Source organism: Patella vulgata, chromosome 6 (genome assembly GCF_932274485.2).
Source record: "Patella vulgata chromosome 6, xgPatVulg1.2, whole genome shotgun sequence".
In the NCBI taxonomy this organism is placed as follows: Eukaryota; Metazoa; Mollusca; class Gastropoda; family Patellidae; genus Patella; species Patella vulgata.
Window position 1 is genome coordinate 35847017 of NC_065884.2, and position 24509 is coordinate 35871525.

General features: G+C 35.6%; 1 protein-coding gene across 3 annotated transcripts in view; it reads left to right on the forward strand.

Moving 5' to 3' along the window:
- Positions 1 to 24509, forward strand: part of LOC126825393 (caprin-1) — a 294531-nt gene that overhangs the window by 244214 nt on the left and 25808 nt on the right. The window lies entirely within an intron of this gene.

Genomic DNA, 24509 nt, shown 5'->3' on the forward strand with positions numbered 1-24509 from the left:
ATGGCTGCTGTTGTTGATATTTTTATTCATTTTATATATCTTTTTTTGTTCATTTTTATACGCCCACATTTTCATGTGAAACTTCCAATCAGTAGAAACAGGAAACACAAACCAAATACAGACGGTTTGATGGGATCAATTTTGACTGAGTCAAAATGATGCATTTGATATTCAGATAAGTTGATATAAAATAATTAATAGAATACAATATCAAAAAACCATGGTTTTATCCAACGTTTCGTCAGTAAAAATACTAACTTCTTCAGGGATGAAGAATTAAATTCAAAATGACTAGAAGTCAGTTATGACATCATAGGAAGTTATGACATCGTGGGAGTGATGACGTCATAGACTTAGATACATAACGTGAAAGGTTAGCTTAACTAAAACTTAGGTAAAATTTTACAAGTTAAGAAAACTTATGCATGATTATGAATGATTTTGAAACCCCCTGGATTTAACTCATTTAAACCGTTAGGCCAAACTGAATCAAGTTTATGAATCCACAGACTTTCTGCTGTGTTCAATTTTTTCTGATCTTTATCAGGAATTTTTTGTACTATGGTACACACGAAATCATGACCTGGTATATTAAAATGGGAGGTTACATGGGGGGAATGGCCAGGTTTTTTAAGCTTTATATTACTTCTGTGCTTATTAAGTCGAGTGCTGAAAGGAGTAATGGTTTGGCCTACATATTGCATATTACAGGTTTTACATGTTAAACAATATACAACATAAGAACTGGCACAGTTGACAGTCTCTAATCTTGAATGATTTCATGTCTTTACTGGTTACTTCTTGACTATTACACATAGTCTCGCATGATTTGCATAAATTTTCGTAAACAAGGTTGACATCTGTATGAAATTTTGTCCTTAATATGCTTATTACTAGTGTAAGAAGTTCTCAACTTATTTTCTTTCAAGATATTGCCAATAGTGTGGTTCTTCCTCTCTGCTATTATTATTTTGCTGCTATTCATAACTTTCGTCATACGTGAACTTGTGTCTAAAATACTTCGGTCTTTAATCATTTGGTGAAGGTGAGGTTGTCTAGGGTCAAAGGTAGTTGTCCATGGAATAATGTTCACATTAGTATCAGTCTTGGATTGGTAGGTCAATGATTCAGTCCTGGTCTTCTGATCTGCGCGTTTAAATGCCTTTAGAATAATTTTCTTGGGATATCCGGATTGTTTAAGAAAAAGCCTCAGAAATGAATCCATCAACTTCTACAAAACCCAAATTATTGACATTAGGAATAATTTAGTCTCAGCCAAAGTCAGATTACAACAGCTACTGCCCCCTGAAGATTTCAAATTACAACTAGAAAAAATTGAATACAGTTGCCAGAGATTTAACCATTCCATACAACAAAATCATCAAAAAAAACTCTTCTCTTAAACACTTTGAAGATTGCCAACTACACAACATCAACAGCAAAAAGTTGTGTTCCAGTGAGGAAAAAGAAGAAAAATCGCAGATTCAAGAAAATAAAAGACAAAGAACATGTTTCCCAAAATTTCATCTACAATGTAAGTTCTAGACAGTTAGAACCTGCTGAAGTAAAACTTTTAAATAGAGGACTATCATTCTGTCCAGTACCACGTAAATATGACCAAATTAGAGAACTTCATGACTTAAGAGCATTTCATCAAAGACTAAGACTTTCCGAGTTCTTTTTTGAAAAACCATCAAAGCAAATCTTACCTAAATCACTGTATATCAAGAGTGAATGGTCACCACCTTGTGGAAGGGATGAAGCTCTGGAGCTCCACTGTACCAACCAGTATCAAACAATAAAAAACTACACAGAAAATAAAGTACGAGATAATTTAACTCACGAAGAGAGGAAAGCCTCATAAAGTTTGAAGCATGACCCTAATATTATCATTGGTGAAGCTGATGAAGGAGGTGGTATTGTCATCTGGAATAAAGAAGACTATGTTAAAGAATGTATGAAACATCTAGAAGATAACTCTGTGTATGAGAAAGTTAGTAGAGACAATTCAAGCAAGATTCATGGACAATTGACAAAATTAGTGACTGGCCTTAAAATTCCGAAAATGAATGGAAAGTTATCTTGGACAGACCTGTTGATAAACCAGCCCATTTCTACATTTTAGGAAAAGTTCATAAAGTTCCCAATCCTACTGATATACCACCAGGAAGACCCATATGTAGCCAAGTTACAGCACCTATTCGTAGAGCTTCTTCTTGGCTTTACTGGAAATTACAACCGGTGGCACAGCTTTACTGCCCTGAATTAGTTAAAGACACCACTCAATTCCTTCAAAAGATAGAAGCTATAAACAGCAAATTTATTCCTATGAATGGTAAGCTTATGACTCTTGATGTTATCAGTTAATATATCCGAATATTGTTATTTCTGAAGGTTTAGAAGCACTGAAACATGCATTATGTGAAACTAAATTTATGACTAATGAAGATTCGGAATCAATTCTACAAATAGCAGATTTTGTTCTTCACAACAATAAATTTGAATTTTCTGGTATGTTTTATAGACAGATATCGGGGACTGCCATGGGAACTCCGTTTGCTGTGACATATGCTAACATTTATATGTCATACTGGATGAAAAACTACTATGAACCATTACCTAATAAACCAGATATTTCATGCAGATTCATTGATGATATTTGGGCTTTATCTTTTCTCCCACTAGAAGAATGTAATAATTTTGTTTCAAAACTAAACCAACAACATCCAAAGATCAAATTTACTGTAGATATAAATAGTAACTCAGTTAATTTCCTAGATGTAAAAGTTGTCAAAGAAAAAGAAAAGTTAGAGACAAATCTATATTCCAAGAGAACAGATTGCCATCATTATCTTCCTCCATCAAGTTGTCATCCCAAACACACCTTTAATGCTATCCCTTACAGTGGTGCTCTACGTATAAAACTAATTTGTAGTAAAGATAGCTGGACCAAATCAAACCTAAAAAATTTTGGATCCTATCTTAAACAATCCGAATATCCCAAGAAAATTATTCTAAAGGCATTTAAACACGCAGATCAGAAGACCAGGACTGAATTATTGACCTACTAATCCGAGACTGATACTAATGTGAACATTATTCCATGGACAACTACCTTTGACCCTAGACAACCTCACCTTCACCAAATGATTAAAGACCAAAGTATTTTAGACACAAGTTCACGTATGACGAAAATTATGAATAGCAGCAAAATAATAATAGCAGAGAGGAAGAACCACACTATTGGCAATATCTTGAAAGAAAAATAAGTTCAAAACTTCTGACACTAGTAATAAGCATATTAAGGACAAAATTTCATACGAATGTCAACCTTGTTTACGAAAATTATGCAAATCATGCAAGGCTATGTGTAATAATCAAGAAGTAACCAGTAAAGACATGAAATCATTCAAGATTAGAGACTCTGTCAACTGTGCCAGTTCTTATGTTGTATATTGTTTAACATGTAAAACCTGTAGTATGCAATATGTAGGCCAAACCATTACTCCTTTCAGCACTCGACTTAATAAGCACAGAAGTAATATAAAGCTTAAAAAACCTGGCCATTCCCCCCATGTAACCTCCCATTTTAATATACCAGGTCATGATTTCGTGTGTACCATAGTACAAAAAATTCCTGATAAAGATCAGAAAAAACTGAACACAGCAGAAAGTCTGTGGATTCATAGACTTGATTCAGTTTGCCCTAACGGTTTAAATGAGTTAAATCCAGGGGGTTTCAAAATCATTCATAATCATGCATAAGTTTTCCTAACTTGTAAAATTTTATGGATTATGGCCCCTGATTGTACGAAAAATCGTGTTTTTAGCTTGTGGACCCTATAGAGGTCATAATTTTTATCCGATTTTAAAAACCGTATTATTATATCACTGTTACACCCTAAGGACAGTTGAGTTCGAATTTCGTGAATATCGGCCCAAAATTGACAGACAAAATGGCCACCGTTCTCAAAAAGCGTAAAAATATGGTATATCAAGGTTGTGGACCCAATAGAGGTCACAATTTTTATCCGATTTTTAAAAAAACCTATTATTATATCACCGTTACACCATAAGGACGGCTGAGTTCGAATTTCATGAAAATCAGCCCAAAATTGACAGACAAAATGGCCGCTGTTCGTTCTCAAATAGCGTAAAAATATGGTATATCAAGGTTGTGGACCTAATAGAGGTCACAATTTTTATCCAATTTTGTTGAAACTTGAAATGTAAGTTTATAACTGAAGGATCTCGGGTTCCTTTCGATATTCGCGCATATCGGACCGTAGCTTCCTGAATTATGGCCTCTGATTGTACGAAAAATCACGTTTTTAGCTTGTGGACCCTGTAGATGTCATAATTTTTATCCGATTTTTAAAAAAAACTATTATTATATGACCGTTACACCATAAGGACGCCTGAGTTCGAATTTCGTGAAAATCGACCCAAAACTGACAATCAAAATGGCCGCCCTTCGTTCTCAAATAGCGTAAAAATATGGTATATCAAGGTTGTGGATCCTATGGAGGTCACAATTTTTATCCGATTTTGTTGAAACCTGAAATGTAAGTTTATAACCCGAAGATCTTGGTTCCTTTCGATATTTGCGCATATCGAATTGTAATTTCCTGAAATATGGCTCTTGATTGTAGGAAAAATCACTTTCTTTTTAGCTTGTTCTCTATCCATCTCTCAAAAATGTGGGCGTATCCTGCCTGGCAGCCGCTGGTTTGATATTGTATTCTATTAATTATTTTATATCACATTGAAATGTGGTCGTATATTTTTGTCGCGTCCGTCCGGCGTCCACAATTGCTTGTGGACGCTCTATAGGCTAAAGTTAATATCCGATTGAGTTTAAATTTATACACATTGTTTAAGGTCATGAGACATAGAAGCCTATTGATTTTCAACGATTTTCGATAATTACTGCAAGAGTTATGGCCCTTGATCACTTAAAAAAAATCTTGTGGACGCTCCAGAGGTCAAAGTTAATATCCGATTGACTTTAAATTTATACACTGTGTTTAAGGTCATGAGACGAAGAAACCTATTGATTTTCAGTGATTTCCGATAATTACTGCCAGAGTTATGGCCTTTGATCACTTTGAAAAATCTTGTGACGCTCTAGAGGCTAAAGTTAACATCCGATTGAATATAAATTTATACACAGTGTTAAAGGTCATGAGACGAAAGAAGCCTATTGATTTTTAACGATTTCCGAAAATTACTGCCAGAGTTATGGCCCTTGATCACTTTGAAAAATCTTGTGGACGCTCTAGAGGCTAAAGGTAATATCCGATTGACTTTAAATTTATACACAGTGTTGAAGGTCACGAGGAAGCCTATTCATTTTCAGCAATTTCCGATAATTTTTGCCAGAGTTATGGCCCTTGATAACTTTGAAAAATTTTGTGGATGCTCTAGTAGAGGCTAAAGTTAATATCCGATTGACTTTAAATTTATACACAGTGTTAAAGGTCATGAGACGAAAAAAGCCTATTGATTTTCAGCGATTTCCGATAATTGCTGCCAGAGTTATGTCCCTTGATCACTCTGTACACTGTGTTTAAGGTCATGAGACGAAGAAGCCTATTGATTTTCAGTGATTTCCGATAAATATGCGACAACTCTGGTTGACTGCCCGGACGATATAGTTGCTGTGGGCGTATGTTTCGTTGCCTTGCAACCTATCTTATATATCTTTATCAAAATCCCATAATTATTTCATGGAGAAAAATTTGTTTTCATGTTAGCTTTAGTGAGAAATGAGAAATCCAAAATTTGACCCCCCCTCCCCCCCCCCCATGGCATACTGAGTTGCAATGAGGAAATTTTGAAAATTGAGTTATTGTTATTTTCACATTCTCTGCCTCATTACCTTCAATTTGATGTAAAGTTTGTTTTAATCGGGCAAAAAATGACTGAGTTGTGGCTGTTTAAAGCCACCCAACTCACCAAAGTAAGTTTTGAGAAAAATCAAGTTAAAGATTTAGTATGTTTCAAAACAAAATCCCATAGCAACCAAGCCATTTATTTGCTGTTTTGTCGTTGAATATTGTTTTCGATCGGTTTTCAGGGGTGCTGAAGACAAAAATTGTAGTAACAATTTGATCCGAAAATTTCCGCCATCTTTTTTTTTCAAAATAGACGCCAAAATGACAAACTTTCGAGTTTTCATAAGTTATGTGTTTATTAATGTCATTGAATGTTTTTTTTGGGGGTGTTACATCAAACAATTGCAGTATAAGAGTAAATCCGATAATACCTGCCATTTTATTTTTCATAATGGCGACCAAAATGATAATCGTAGTAGTAAAATGAATCCGTCAATATCAACCATTTTGTTTTATCATTTTACATATTCGATGATTTTATGGTCATCCATCAGTTATGGTCACACCTTGCAGGGTAGGGTATACCAATGAAACGGCGGTATTTAACACCTTTTGCTATCAAGTATAAGAAAAGAGAACATATACTATGGTAGGGTGACCCACCATAAATAAATATCTCCATATATCTCGACAATTTCGCCACAATATTTATATATATGCCAAGCCTCAAATTAGTTTCACACAATTATAGTCACTAAATAAACGATCATGTTGTACTTAATAAGCTATGACCATTAATCATCTATAAATAATAGACTGAAAACTGGTTCCATGTGTCGTCCATAACATCCAGACACTTTTGAGTAAAAGATAGGTTACGTGTCCTTGTTTTCAAATTAGTCTCGCTTAACCAGTCTATCGACCATTCTACGTCTGATTGACAGGTCGGGATAATCAAGACTACTTTTTTACGAAACATAACAGAAAGCTAGAACAAGAAATTGAATTTAGAAATGAGCACGTTAGCTAGCTCAACAATTGTTTTAAGAAGCTTGTAACAAAAAATGAAACTACTGCTAGTATCATGTTCCTGTCTTTCAGAGATAGTATTTGTACTAAACCAAAAGATGCCGCTCTTAACGGTACAGTTAATGATCAAGTGATTTAAAAAATGAAACGAACATAATTTCTAAATCTGCTGTAATAACCAAGAAGCTTAATTTTACTGCTATTCAAAATCGTCAACAATAAATTTTTTACGGCTGTAATAGTTGATAGATTTGTAGAGAATTGCACGTGCCATGGCTATTTATAGTATCATACTGTCAGAAAGTTGGCCTCGACACGGCGAATGTGCACGCTTCAGTGGTAGTCTCGAACTATCAGCGGTTGACTGTATTTCTGTAGGTGCATGGGTCACCCTAACTATGGAGTTTTCGTATGGCACGGTTACGATGCCAGTGTATAGAAAGCTGTAAACAAACGCTATTTACAGTGGATATAATTGCATTACGAGAATTTAATTTATTAATTCATCGGGCATGGGTGACTGTATAACGTTCGAGAATGGAAAAGGGCGAGCTCTCAGTTGCAAATGAATTGAATGCACTGACATCTGCAGTTTATAGAAAAAGCAAGTTAAAGGTGTCGATATGTTCTTAAAAAATATCACACAGCAACAATGCCATTAAATCTTTCGTTATTTTGTTGTTGAATATTAATATTTTCTTCTTTAGGTTTGCAAGAGTGCCGATAACGAAAATCGTAGTAAATGCGCTCTTTTCATAGTAAAACATCCACAACACATGCGGCATATTCACATTTCGTATGATAGCGTTATAATTTAGAACAGTGTTATACATTAGTAGTCTAAGTTTGTATATTATAACTATGGTGAGATTAACTTCAGTTCAGTTAATCTCATCAATTATTTAGCACCTTGGTGGCAGTGGTCAGAAGATTAAAGTTGTTGATTGGGTAATCAAGTTAAGTAGCCTATCTTAATCATCAAAGAAGCCACCACAGCAGCATGCCTGAATTAAGATTTTGTGTGTACAACAAGTCTATTGTTATTTTTAGCCTGAGGTACCCTAACGGTATCAGAATATGAGTCCATAATAGAATAGAAATTTCAATTTCATTGGCATGAAATGCTTACGTTCATTTTGGAAGCGGTGTAATTAAACAATGGCAGATTATTTTTCCCACTCGATAATCGTCGAATTTTAAACAATAATAATATCCAATATGCATTCTTAACTTTGCATGCCGTATGAAGCCACAGTAAACGATCAGAATTAAGTTGTTGGTATCCGAGGAGCATTTTATTTTGTGTTTTGGGTAATAAAGTTTAGTAGCCTATCTTAATCATCAAAGAAGCCGCCACAGCAGCATGCCTGAATTAAGATTTTGCGTGTACAATAAGTCTATTGTTATTTTAAACCTGAGGTACCGTAACGGTATCAAAATATGAGTCCATAATAGAATAGAAATTTCAATTTCATTGCCATGAAATGCTTACGTTCATTTTGGAAGCGTAGTAGTTAAACAATGGCAGATTATTTTTCCCACTCGATAATCGTCGCGTTTCGACTCATTGGTCGTTCTCATTTTCCCGACCCATGGTGATAATAGAATTTTAAACAATAATAATATCCAATATGCATTCTTAACTTTGCATGCCTTATGAAGCGACAGTAAACGGAATTCACCTATCAATAAAATTCTCTTCGGAAAGAAAATTATTGGCTATTTTGTTTATTTCCATTTAAGGACTATAAATTATTTTCTAACAGACCAAACGAGACATTAAATCATCGCTGCTTTGATTAGTTATTCGGAGTAAATAATGACTGGTCGGTGGCCTTATCATTGTTAATTATCAATCAACTAATCATTAATCCGTGAGAAGAGATTAGTATTACTCAATGACACGAACGGCTTGTTGATTGATTTACAATGTTTTGATTAACACTCAACGGCTATCTATATACGATCAGAATTAAGTTGTTGGTATCCGAGGAGCTTTTTATTTTGTGTTTTTAACAGTTTTCAAGTGTAAATAATTTAATTAAATCAATTAAATCCATAATATCATATTCATTGTATTGAACGTTAAATAAAGCTATTTCACACACACCTGGCGGTTATAGTGCAATAGTACAATCTAAGCACAAGAATCGAGGCACAACACGTCGTCGTCGCTCATGCAAATGGGTTGCATGTAGCCGATTTCTAATCGTTTGGTTTGTAACTCGAATTCCTGTAACTTGGTACAAGTTTGCAGAAAGCTGATTGGCAGGACCTGTGTACGAATGTATGGATCCTGGGCTTGTGTAGTGGCTCTAGGACGACCTGAACGAGGTCTATCACCAACATTGTGTGTTTGTTGGTACCGGTTCCACAGACTGTGACACATTAAGCATGTTGGCTACTGCTCACTGTGTAGAATCCATTTGAAGCATGCCAATAGCACGTAGACGTTCATCATGTTGAAGACGTCTCATTGCAAATTAAACATAACACACTAAAGCCAAGATACGCTAAACAGTAAATCTTATGCAAGAACGGATAGGAAGGCAAACATGGATACGATAAACCAGCACGCGACAGTTTTCATCAACCCTTCCTTGAAGTGTCAAATTTGACAATAAACCCCTTTCCCCTTAGTTACGCCTTAGTAACTGGATAGAGCAATAAACTATAACACATATTTATGGAAAAACAGCTACTTATTTATTTGGGCAACATTTCGCTGAGTATTCTCTCAACGTTTTTAAGCTGATACAGTAATACAAATATTACGAGGCTAATTTATACAGAAAAACTATAACAACAATTCCTGAAACCACACAGGACAACAAGAAGATCAAAGGAGGGGATATTCTACTAAGACTAATTAACAGGGGTGAAGTGAAGCCATTTAGTAATGTTAAGCAATTAACACTGTAACATTGGTACCGTTTAATCTTGCGTAAATAGCGTTAATTTCTTCTCTGTGTCCAATTATTCATAAATATTGTTGAGTTTCGGCGAATAGTGCTCAATTTGTACTTCTATCGAATTTCAATCTCACTGTTTAATTTTGATTACCAAGCGTCTAATTAACTAGTGTTGAGTTTCTCGACAAGTGTTGAATTATAAGCGTCCCGTCTAATTAGCACGACTGTTCAATAATTAATTGGACCGTTCAATTTCTTGAGCCGTGATTAAAATCAGTCAAGGTGTCCAATTACGCAAGGTGTTAAATTTTGTTGTCTAACATCTAATTTCACGTGCGATGTTCAGATATAATGATGTGTTTAATTGTTGGTCATCGTTCAGTTTTGCAGCACAATGTTGAAATACTGTAATTAGTGTTAGTTTTAGTACTGACCTGTTGCGATACAGTGAAATATTATTTTTCAGGATTCATACGACGGCAGGTATCTGTAATGCCTGTCATTTTCAAGATCACTACGGTGAAACAGATGTTGGATTTTTAATGGCGACGGGACGGTTCCTATGAAAAGCTTTCTTGAGATGCGCATACCTTTTCGTCCACGATCATAAAACGTGTATTTATATATCCATTTAAAACAGTATTTCCCACACTGACAACACATCCACGATTGATAAATCTCACGTATCTGATTTACGTGTGTACACGTCGACTCCCTACACTGATTAAATCCTTTTGTTTAAATGTCTTCGCAATTAAGACTAACAGCATGGATATTGCACCAATCATATATTACATAATATGGGATCTATAGAAAGCGTTTTGGGTTGAAGGGTAGTGCGATTATCTCGGGCAATAAACACAGAAGGCTTGTAGAATTAATACACATGTGTCAGACGCGAGCAATATGTCTATAGTGTAAGACAAAACGTGAAAATAAACTAATAATTCGAACTCTTTATTTCTTTTTATTATTATAGAACGACGACCCTTTTTCGCTGAAGATCAAATAAAACCTACTAAATACATTTCATGCTTATATGTAACGCATAACTTTGCCAAATTTTTTTTCAGAGAAAGCCAATTTAAAAAGGAATTGTAATTTTACATGCAAAATTTACGATATACTGCCACAATGTTATGAATGTTGAATATTTTCGTTAATAATACGGACGCGTTAGTCCATGTTGTATACTGAGAACAAGCGTGTTCACATATTCTGCACGATATATATGCGGTTTTATTTCCAACCAGTCATGTAAAGCTGCATGTCGAGAACATTTTAAAACACACGTATGCATATGTCTATACATGTATTATACAGTTTAGATATTTATGCCGTGTTCAAATGGTTTTAACATATTTACTGTATTAAGAGTGTATAGTTAAGAATTACTCTTGAATTACGGCAAAGATAGACTTTTAAATTGCAAACTATAAAGGTATTTTGGTTATCGGTCTTACAAATAGAAATAAGACATAAATAGAACTTGCAACGGGATTCGAAAGCGCTTTCAAGTCAGACGTAAGCTCGTACTTACCGTAAAAATGAACTGAACGCAACACAAGTCTCCGATGTAAGAGAATATTAGTTAATTATAACCGCTATCAAATCCACACAAAAATCCAAGGTACTCAATTTATTTTGGAAAGAATAACTGTATTTCGACCGAAGAGCCTATTCCACATGAACCCCAAATCAATGATGAACTGTCAACTTGTTATGTAGTCATTCACGTGCAGATTGGTTTGAATAACAGAAATGTCCCGTGTATAAATGATCAAAGGATAAAATTGCACGTAGCCACTTTGTTTATCTAAAAGGGGCTCCGGTGCACTTTAAGGAATTATTTTTGACCCAATATTAACCATCGCCATTTTTTTTAAATCATGAGATAAAGTCAATCAACAAACAATACGGGTCTACTTTATTACCAAAATATTGGTGAACTTATCATTTTGTCTAAAATCATAACACTAATCAACAAACAATACTATTGTTCTTTATTACAAAAACATCGGTGAACTAATCTGTCGTTATGCCGAGCCAAGCTAGTTGATTATTAGGTAAATAAAACAATATAAACAACCAGTGAGTAAAACTGATTTATTCTAATCAATTTATATACGAGTCAAGTATTACCTTAACCGTGTACGAGTTTGCTTTTGAACGGGTTAACTCACACCCATTCAACTTTTAAACTCCAAATACAAACTGTTTACTGTATTAAGGCCATAGACCCTAATATCCTAATTAAAAAAAACGTTCCGTTTCCAATAATTATCAGACACAAATATTAATTCTGATTGTTTTATCCATCAGCACACAGAGTAAACACATCTAACAACCAGATCTTATGAATTCGAGCCTCTTCAATAGTTATAAAGCACATCAAACAGTGTAGAATAAGTTATAAGTTGTTAAAGGGGCGTGGGGCTATTTAAGGAATTATTTTGACGGAATATGTCAACTGCAAATATGATGACTAAACATCAGTTTGTTCAGAAGACGCTCTGCATTCGCGAACTTTCAAGTCTGTACCGATTTAAAAAAATTAAACAATCCCACATATCCACATTCCTAAAAACAGGAGTTTTACCGCAAGACAGTAATCACAATTACTTGTTACAAATTGATATTACATGTAACGTGTGGAGTGGGGGTCCGGCCAAATTGCGACGAATAACTTCTTAGTTAGTCGTCATATTGTAAGTGTAACTGTGTTTTCTTTATTTTGACATTTTGGTAAATTAGAAACCATTTGAGTAATAAATGCAGGTTATTGAATGGACTGAAGCTACATGTAAAATCACAAATACATCGACATCTCTTTTCAAAATTTGTAATTATTACTACTGACAATTAACCATAAAAGTCATATTGTCCACACAACTACAGCAAGGTTGTTAAAGGGGCGTCTACGTTCTGTCAATCGGTTTCTTTTGATGTTACGTGTCAATTCTCATTATGGAACTTTGATTCACAGTATGCATCAACCAGACTCTTTGGTGCCGAAATGAAAAAGTCAGCAAGGTATTATCGGACTGATATACGTGTCCATGGTATTCAGCAATCGTTCAAGCAGAAAATGAACCAAGAATGTTTTACAATCAACAATGCTGATTGTTAGCCATTTTCTAACATTTCTTCCAAGTTGAAACTATGTTTTCACGATTTTTGCACGAAGCTAAAATTATTGTCACAGGTAAATGCCAAAATTTCTAACGAAGACATTAATTCCGAAGAGCTATTTCTGCCTAGAAAGTATGGCAGCATGAACTCAGTAAAATTTTAAGATTGGCGTTGCCATTCAGTCTGAAGAACAGTTCCGTTGGTCTTTTTAATTCCACCTTACTTGTTGTTCTGTAACCCCTAATCTAAAATGCTCTTTTGATCTCATCTAATATAGTACATGCCACAAAAACATCGAATTAACTTATTCATGATATCCCCATTCTTAATTAAAAATTAAACTTAAATATATGATACAATTCCTTTTTAAATTGGTTTTCTCTGAAATGAAGTTTGGCAAAGTTATGCGTTACATATAAGTATGAAATGTATTTAGTAGGTTTTATTTGATCTTCAGCGAAAAAGGGTCCTCGTTCTATAATAATAAAAAGAAATAAAGAGTTCGAATTATTAGTTTATTTTCACGTTTTGTCTTGCACAATAGACATATTGTTAGCTTCTGACACATGTGTATTAATTCTACAAGCCTTCTGTGTTTATTGCCCGAGATAATCGCACTACCCTTCAACCCAAAATGCTTTCTATAGATCCCATATTATGTAATATATGATTGGTGCAATATCCATGCTGTTAGTCTTAATTGAGAAGACATTTAAACAAAAGGATTTAATCAGGGTAGGGAGTCAACTTGTACGTGAGATTTATCATTCGTGGATGTGTTGTCAGTGTGGGAAATACTGTTTTAAATGGATATACAGGGGTAGAAACTAACCTGAAAGGGTCACTAGCCATTTGGGCTAGTAGCTTTCAGATCTTACTAGCCTAGCCAACATTCTACAAGCCCAGTAAGAAACTGACACCAGACGTAAAAATTCTGATTTAGACTGTTGTTTTGTTCATCATTAATCAATCAAAAACACCAAAATACATGCACTTAAATTTATTTTGGCACATTTAATAAATCAACAAATAGACTTTGTTCATTGTTACCTCTGTTTTTTCATCAAATAATGAATTCATTAATCAGTCATGAAGACATATATATTAAAATTCAATTTGGCACATTTCATTTCATATTTCATATTTGTCCTTTAGAAGTTTAATCTTCAATACTATAGATTTTTTCAGGGGCCTCATTTGTATTTATATTTCATTTATGTTTTATAAACATGTTGTGATGTGCAAAATAATATGATGTAAAATGTCCTTAAAATTTAATATCATAAGTTGTCACCGAGTGATGAAGTTATTTATAGCAGAGCACGTGTATTTACGAGCGTCTTCATTGCCGTAATATATCGCTGTTATAAAACCTTTTAACATCCATGTTCTTCGCTAAATTGCTTCCCTCGTGGGTTTTCTCCGGGTCCTCCGGTTTCCTCCCACTGCTAAAGACCCCTACGCGCAAGCGAATTATTGAAATAAAATTAAACCATATGTTAGTCCCGAAATGACCTAGTTTGTGTCGAGTGGACGTTAAACTCCATTTCTCTCTCTCTCTAAATTGCTTCATGTATATATATCAACGATTAGGTTAGGCGATTTATGATAATTAACCTGAAATATGACTGAAAAGTTATTCAATTATATCGACTTTCGCTTCATAATTCATCGAGGTGTAAACAGAGGCTAATCCGTACCCTCCCTCGTTATCATACAATTTCAACCAATCAGCACGCTAGCTTGCTCAGATTTCATACCGGTATGGCGAAATGGAACAGCCAAAGATTCGGAAGTTAGTTTCATGACAGTGTTCATTAAGTACAAATTATCAATTATTACAACTACCAAAATATCAGGTCGCCACACGGGCTAATTGATTTTGAATTTCATTCGCCCGTACTGACTTTTACTCGCCATGGGCGAGCGTTAGTTTCTATCCCTGGATATATAAATACACGTTTTATGATCGTGGACGAAAAGGTATGCGCATCTCAAGAAACCTTTGCTTCGGAACCATCCCGTCGCCATTAAAAATCCAACATCTGTTTCACCGTAGTGATCTTGAAAAATAATCCCCGGATAATGACAGGCATTACAGATACCTGCCGTCGTATGAATCCTGAAAAATAATATTTCACCGTATCGCAACAGGTCAGTACTAAAATTAACACTAATTACAGTATTTCAACATTGTGCTGCAAAACTGAACGATGACCAACAACTAAACACATCGTTATATCTGATGTTAGATGTTAGACAACAAAATTTAACACCTTGTGTAATTGGACACCTTGACTGATTTTAATCACGGCTCGAGAAATTGAACGGTCCAATTAATTATTGAACAGTCGTGCTAATTAGACGAGACGCTTATAATTCAACACATGTCGAGAAACTTAACACTAGTTAATTAGACGCTTGGTAATCAAAATTAAACAGTGAGATTAAAATTTGATAGAAGTACAAATTGAGCACTATTTGCCGAAATTCAACAATATTTATGAATAATTGGACACAGAGTAGAAATTAACGCTATTTACGCAAGATTAAACGGTACCAATGTTACAGTGTAAGTAGCTATATGATGAAAGATAGACGACCGCGGCCAGAAAGTAATAGCAACTACAATACAATGCATGGGTTATCATAGTATATATATAGATAACGGTATTTAACTTGTAATAACTGTGATTATCTGTGCATTGAAGACTAAAATAAACCCTATACAGTAGGCTCTGAATACTCCGGCACTCTGAGAAATCAGACATCATTTTCATGTCCCGATTTATTTCCTTATTATTTCAGCCAAAAAATCTTTGAGTAATCCGTACATCAATCGGCCGTCCCGTCACATGATTTCCATTGAATCAACACTGTATAATCCGTCCGTCAATCGGTGGGTGTGAAACCACAAAAGATTAACAAGCAATCACCAATCAGTTATCAGCGAGATTAAAACTCGCTCATCTATCCAAACCGTGTGACGATGACCTGGACGTTACACCAAAGACAAGTGTGCGATCAACTGAAGACGATGAAGAAGATAAATTAACGACAGACTTGACATATTCAAAATTCCTACACATGTTAAATGAAATAAAAATTAATGTAATAAAATTTAGAATGTCCAGAAAGATTTATCATTTCTAAAGGGAATAACATTCTGGGGATTCGAAGCTACATTATAATAATACTTCCGGTTTTCGAAGTTACAATAATACTTCCGGTTTTGAGAAAACTGAGTATTCCAACACTCTGCGTAATCTGACATCGGATTTGACAGTGTCCACTGTTGTTGTAACAAATCTTAAAAAAGTGAAGAAGTTGATATAATATAACTAGGAAAGTATTACTTAGAAATAATAAAATGATCTTAATGATAATTGTCCCCTGCCTTTCGAAGAAAGCAGGTGACTATTAAAATGGGTTCATCTGTCTGTCCATCCGTGGGGGGTTGGATTGCCATATGGTTAGCATGCGCGCGCTGTATCATAAGGCCTGTTATTGAGTCAACTGGCGTGGTTTCGAATCCCGGTTGTACGTGACAAGGAGTAGGGTCGCCTGTTCAACCTCGTGGGTTTCCTCCGGGTCCTCCGGTTTCCTCCCACTGCTAAAGACCCCTACTCGCAAAAGAATTATTGAAATAAAATTAAACCATATGTTAGTCCCGAAATGACCTAGTTTGTGTCAAGTAGGGCTGTGTTGATATATTGATACACCGATATGTATCGATACGTTACAGCGATATTTATATCGATACGTAATATAGCTGTATCGTTGAACAAATTTTTCAGTTAAGAAAGGTCACGAAACCCACGTGGCGAAAGAAGATGATCTCGGCATGGTTTGCCAATCAAGCGTCTCCCACGCTCCGTGTGAATTCCAGGTACAGGTACATATTAAAATAAAACTGGATCATACATTGATGGATTCACTGATCAGTTGTTAGGTAAATTTAAATCTTCATTGAATGTTATAATCCCCTGATAAAACACTGAATACACCGAGAAACAGTCATTTAATAATATATTTTCCTGATAGAATTCCAATGACACGTGACATATCGCTTGGCATTAGGTCAATAACCCAGTTCTAAATAGCGCTTACCGTTATGATTTTTATTTTATTTTATACACATTCTGACAAAGGCTTAATTTGAAAAATATTGTTTTAATTGAAGGCTATATTATAATCGTACGGAATTTTGATTTTAAAGCAATTTCAGTATGTTGTCACGTGACAATTGTGCTGTGTGTCTATTAATTGACGAATGAATAAAAACTTTTGCCAAGTCACGTGACTATAGTTACCTGATAGACAAAGACTACAAATTGTTTTATGGACACAGATCACTAAAGATTTCCCCATTGACTCCAATGTTAATTCTCGTATCTTAGACCGGCTCTAACTTTTTCCCAAATTTTCGTTGGGTAGAACGCTTTCTACCACAGATGGAGCAACATGTGGCAACCACTTGCCCAAAAGCACGTATGAGGTTCTTCATGAAAAACTTGAGATACACAAGCTGGAAGTGGAGACAAGTAAACATGCAATTTCAGGCCCTACATTTCAACGTAACCAACCTCTCAACTCTTGTATCCTTCCGCATCAAAATTATGAATATTCACCAAAACCTGGCAGAAAATGTATTTTCAAACCCTTTTCCTCAATTCTACACCAAAAAGTCAACAAAAATCGCCATGCAAAAGGGGGAAAAAGGAAAAGGGAGAGGAAGACTAAAAATAGCTTTGGCCCTTGTTTCGTGGGTGACGGCGTAGGAATATTTGGTGATCTGTGTCCTTATGAAGAAATGCCATGGTACTGTATCAGCTTATTTTAGCTACGGCATTTTCTGATACTGGCAAAAGATGAAAAATGCTAATATATTAGATCATCGACTTATGAAATGCGAACGTTTCATCGAATAAACGAAGACCGTAATTAATTTATTCTGGAATATTACAGACGTGAACTTCAAGATTTTACGTGAATTAAATATGGAAAAATTTTTAAAAGGTGTATCCCTCGTTATTTTTGTAGTAATCACATACAGTGTACATTAAAATACGACATTCTCCACAACAAATCACCAAGAATTATTTTTGTTGAAGTCTTATATTAACCCATATCCTACGGGTCCTCAATTGACCCAATTCCGGCCGGTTCGTTTCAAAATGGTTTAAGAACCCTGATGCTTACCCATCTCAAAACATCTTGAAACAGAATGTAGTTTGAGATTATTTTGGGCATAATTCGTGATGTCATATCGTGTATCGGTTTGCCGTATCGTCAATACATATCGTATCGAAAATGAACTGTATCGACACAGCCCTAGTGTCAAGTGGACTTTAAAGCCCATGTAACCAATCCTCGAAAAATTGTCCAATGGAAATTGTGTTTCTGGCCCACAGGGAAAATATGGCTAAATTTGATTCTGGGTGCTGGAAATTAGTGGAAACATATGATGCGTCAAGTAAATATTTTTGTTAACGTGAAAATATTCCTTATTTTTATTGTATATAATGGCAAACTCAGTAGCACACTAATAAAAGGTAATACTTGTTGGTCGTTGAGGTTACCGATCCAGCCATTATACTATAAAGCATGCAATATGCAAATAAGATTGTTTGATTCGTGCATGCATGCTGTCAGCCAATAGTAACAGTAAATTTTCCCGCATTTAGACCCCTCTAACCAATGAAAAAAATAGTTGTGTAGCGAACATTCAGCCATTGTTTTGAAATTTCCTCTTGGTTGAATATGACCAACAAAACAATGATTATGTCGAATCAGAGAATAATTATTGAACCTTCAAATAAATACGTACAAAAAAGAAAGAAAATAGATACAGTCAGAACAGTTTTCCAAATGTTCAATTGATCACGTACGCAGTTGCATCGACGATTCAAGCTTCTCACGCGATTTTCTAGAATTTTCAAAAAAGAAAATAATTTACATAAATAGAAATAAATATAGAGTTTAATCAGACAGGCCTCGAAATGTCGCTTTAGTAACTGACCTGTCATTTATAATTTTCCACGTCACACATTATCCATGCACACAAACACGATTAAATGGTTTTGATTTTTATTTTGATCGATGTGAATATCGTAATTAATTTCTTCGACATCGGCAGGACTAAAAATTCGTGCGAATCGCCGCACTAGCTGTAAGTCTTGATGTGAATTCCGCTTAGTAAAACATGCGTCTCAAATCATGTTTTAAGTTTAATTTAGAGGTCTATGACCCTGCCGTTGAGAAATGTGTAGAATTCGGATTCTAAAATATTGGTATAAAATGGAATATCATAACACGTCGTTGCACCTGTACATGACACTACTATTATTAATCACATGCAGAGGACAGTTTATCGCGCCCCCTGGATTTCATTTCTCACCTTCCGACTTAATTATTTACGCTAAAAATTATATAGATGTATGTATAAAATACTCTTTGGACCAAATTGTTTAATTTTCTCAAATTGTCCTGTAAATTATAGTAATTATACATAAACTTCATTTGCGAACATTGTTCTGAATTTTTTCTATGTTTATTTTTTCATTGGACACTAAACGGGAAACATCGAACTGTTACGGTGCAGACTTTGTGCCAAAATTATCAGGGCGTCAAAGTTAAACTTAAGATTTTTTCTGTGACTTTTGTTTATGGTTTTCATCAAGTCCAATCTGATTAAAATACATATCTATATTTCGTTTCGTTTTTTTATGCTTTCGATGGCCTACACTACATGAAGATCTGACAAGTTATAGCAATAGGTCACGTCAGGGGTCAAAAGATCGACTTTTTCTTTTTATTTATTGTAATAAATATCAAAACACATATCTTTATTTTCTAAGTATTAATGGTCAATAAATGGCTTATTCTTTAAGTGGCATTTAGCGATCGGGGAACACATTAACAAAACACAGTTTTTATGGGATACAATCACTAGTTTATTCTAAAAGCACGACGTTTCAACAAGTGTCCTCTTATCGTTATCAAGCACAAATGACAATTTAGTTCGTTCGTTCGTTTCTGGAGTTTTACGTCCACTTCCACCTAAGGTGATATCGTAGACAATACAATTTAGTAAAACTTGTGGACAATATATATGAAATTAATAAGAAACCATCTGCATGGATTAAGAATAACAGTAATAGAAATAATCAAGGTGTAAAGGATATTTAACAATAACAACAATCATAACAAGGTAATTAGCTACTAATAAGCACTGATACTGCATGATTAGAGGGTTATTAACAGTTATGAAGCCCTTCAAAGGGTGGCATGTATGGATAGTGGGAAGTTGATAAAGCACAGGTAGTGAGGCCATATCCATGAAGTTAAGTAAGATATGCATTATATAAGTACAACTATAACAATACACAATATGTACTAAGAAAACAAGAACAAAAATCCTCTAAAAAATATAAGGGACAGGTTGGGAGAATCTATAATATCGAAAATTTGTTAATGAGATGGGGTGGGGGCGGGGATTTTAGTACAACCAAAGGTGGCTTAATAGTTAAATTATGTTGTGCATCTTAATTACATCATCATATGCCCTGGGGATGTAGAGCCCTAATTCCCTATTGAGTTCAGGTGAATGTCTTCTGATATTTATAGCTTCTAGGATCTTCCTGGTTTTCTTGTTCTGTTGGTTGGCGGTTAGTATCTGGACCTCATTCCATTTAACTCTGTGTTGTGGGTGATTCTGGAGATGTTCCGCTATGGCTGACTTATTAGTAGCGGCTTTGGACATATGTTCCGTTATCCTTTTGTCAATGGGTCGTTTCGTTTCCCCGATATATGAAGCCTTGCAGGAACAAACCACTTGGTAGACGACTCCTATGGTCAAAGTATAGTATGAAATACATGAATGGTCCTTCTAAATAATGGATTGCTCCTCTATTTTGAGTTGAGAAGTGCTATTTTTGCAAGAGCGATTTTCAGCTGTTGTAATTTTAGAAGAGCTTTTTATGGCTCCTCTTTTTTTTTTAAACGTGAAGCAATGCATCTGTCTGTCCATCACACTTTTTGGGACACAATAACTCTCTTTCTAATTGAGCAAGAATGTTCAAACTTGGTGTAGATGTTTATTAGGTCAATGCCTTTATGGAGTTCGAGGATGAGCATTTTCTGCTTAGGGTAAGCAGAGATAAGCAATTTGTTAGGTTGATGCTTTGGGACCCGGGGGGTTGGATGGCTGAATGGTTAGTGTGCGCGCGCTGTATCATAAAGTCTGTCATTGAGTCGACTGGCGTGGTTTCGAATCCCCGGTTGTATGTGGCAAGGAGTAGGGTCGCCTGTCCAACCTCGTGGGTTTTCTCCGGGGCCTCCTGTTTCCTCCCACTGCTAAAGCGAATTATGTAAATAGAATTAAACCATATGTTAGTCCCGAAATGACCTAGTTTGTGTCGAGTGGACGTTAAACCCCATTTCTCTCTCTCTCTCTTTGGGACCCGATAACTTTAGTTCTATTTAAGTGAGAGTAATGAAACTTGGTGTATAGTTTCATTACATCATTACCTTGACTAAGTTCGAAAATGAGCATTTTCTGCTCAGGGTAAGCAGAGCGATAAGCTATTTGATTGAATGAGACTTTGGACCACAATAACTCTCATTCTAATGGATAATCGAGGCTATGCTGTTTATCGTACTGACTTTAGTAATGATGATCGAAATGAAATGGGGTTTAACGTCCTACTGTTCTGCTCCTATACTGGGCTAATGAAGACGGGCATACGCCATACAGTGTGCTATGAGGGAAATTTTGCCCGGGCAGCGGCACTATCGCCTACTCTTATATCGAATTCCAACTGCCAAGGGATCTTTTACGTGCATTCCAATGTATACACGGGACCTCGGTTTTCCGTCTCATCCGAAGGACTAGACAGCTGTCCTTGTCAGGCCCTCTGTTCTGCACCACTGACAAGGGGAAACCACGTCGGAAAATCACGATGAACTTTCTCGGCCAAAGCAGGGATCGAACACCCGACCTCCAGGCTAGTGAGCCAGCGTCTTAACTACCTAGCCACCGTGGCTCCAATGATGATCGAGGCTAGGGGGAAATTTTAACCGCTTAGTTCGCTGTTCATAGTGGATCAATTTGAATAAAATTTTCAGCAAATTGTCTTTACATTATCTAGTTTTTATACGCCCACATTTACATGTGAACGTATGTTGTCGTCGCCCCTGTCCGTCCACAATTTGTTTGTGGACACTCTACAGGTCACAATTCTTATCCGATTTTGACAAAACTTGAAAGATAGGTTTATCTCCAAAAGATCTCGATTGCTTTCGATATTGGCATGTATCGGATCGAAACTTCATGGATCCTGTTTGTACGAAAAATAACGTTTTTAGCTTGTGGACCCTATAGAGCTCACAATTTTTATCTGATTTTGTTGAAACTTGAAATGTAAGTTTTTAACCCAAAGATCTCGGTTCCTTTCGATATTTGCGCATATCGAATCCTAACTTCCTGAATTATGGCCCCTGACTGTACGAAAAATCACCTTTTTTAGCTTGTGGTTCCTCTGGAGGTCACAATTATTATTCGATTTATAAAAACGTTTGATTACATCACCTTTACACCGTAAATAAAGGCTGAGTTTGAATTTTTCGTAAAAATCGGACCAAAACTGCCTGACAAAATGGCCACCCCTTGTACACAAATAGAGTAAACATCTGGTATATTAAGGTTGTGGACCTTCTGGAGGTCACAATTTTGTGCCGATTTTGATGAAACTTGAAATGCATGGTTATAACCCAAAGATCTTGCTTGGTTCCTTTCGATATATGCGAATATCGAATAGTAACTTCATGAATTATGGCCCTTAGGCTAAGGATCGATAAGAAATTTGATTGGTCAAGACTTAAGAACAAAACAACTCTGCTTTTAATTTAGGTAGAATGTTTAAATTTGATGTAGATGTTCATTAGGTGAATGTCTTGACTGAGTTCAATGATTAGCATTTCGAGCTTAAGCTAAGCAGAGCTAAGCAATTTCATTGGTATATGCCTTGGGACAAGATGACTTTGATTCTATCTCATAGAGAGTGATGAAACTTAGTGTATAGTTGATAATCAGTCTGATTGCTTATTACTCTTGAAAAAAAATAAATGTGCGATTAATTAATGTGTCATCTATTTATTTTGGGATTTCGGTGGGGGACATCAGCCTCACTGTTGGCTTGTTATAAAAGTTATTTTATAAGTCCATCATAAGCACTTGGCAGGAATATCCCTGTGTTGCGGTTCAGGTCTGGACTGTTTCTTTTGATGTGTATCGCCTCAATCAGTTTTCAGGTCTTTTCTACAGGAAAGTTGACTGCCAGAGTTGTATACGATTTTATTCTGTGTCCTTGATTGGATTGTAGGTGTTGGGCCACGGTCGAGTTGGTGGTAGAGGACTTTGATTTGTGCTGGCTGATTCTTTTGTCAAGTGGCTGCATAGTTTCTCCAATGTATTTGCTGTCACAGGTACATATGAATTCATAAACCCATTCTTTGGGAGGCGTTTTTTTGGTTGGGGGAGTTTACCATTGGCTTTGAGTATGTCTTTAAGGGTTCTTCCTTTTGTAAATGTGACCTGGATGCCTGTTGGAGTGAGGAGTCTTCTGGGATGGTATGATAGTTTCCCTTGGAATTGTATGGTAATTCTCACTGCTGGTGTATCAGGTTTTGGTTTTCTAATATCTGTGGAAGGCTTAGTGGTTGTCTTAATAATTTTCTTGACTAATTGTTGAAATTAGTGAGAGTTGTTTCTATGTGGTCAAGTTCTGTTGTTATGGATTGATCATCGCAGATGTTGATGGCTCGGCGCGCTAGAGTGGTAATGGTGGCTTTCTTCACACTATGTGGATGGTTCGGCTTAAAATTTATATACTGATCAGTATGTGTGGGCCTTCTATATACGCTTGTATTCAGTTTGTCTGCAGATCTCTTTACTAAGATGCAGGGCTCACACTGTTGGTCGCCAAAGTCTCAATTTGCGATAAAAAGTGGCGATTAAAAATTGATTTTGGCGATAATGTTTTGGCAATTCTTTTTGAGAACCAGCGGAAAAAAATCTTCAAAATCTAATCGTATCTATCCTTGATTAATCATTATTAAGTGTCAATCACATGGCGGGATACTTTAAATTAATCAACTGGCTGATAATCTGGATCTTGTCAATGAGTAATACTAATCAGTTGTCCTGGATTATGATTAGTTGATTGGTAATTGCCAATGATATATAAAGCCTATCTCAAGTCATTATTTACTCCTAATGATTAATCCAAGCTGTGATTATTTGATGTTTCGTTTCGTTTTAAAAAGAATGGTAATACATGAAATCAATATGGCCGACAGTTCCTTTTGAAGAGAATTAATTATTTTGATAGCCGAATTAGGCTAGTAGCGGTATATCTTTCTTGGGAATTAATGCGAAATTAATGTTTGTTACATATTCTTAACCAGTATGGGGTGTAGTATTCCAGAAAAATTCCCGCCGTCAATCGGTTTCGGGGGGAAAAAATTTGTGGCCGGTTGAAATTTTGGCCTCCGGTGATCACATAAAAAGAGGGATAGTTTCAGTATGAATAGATTT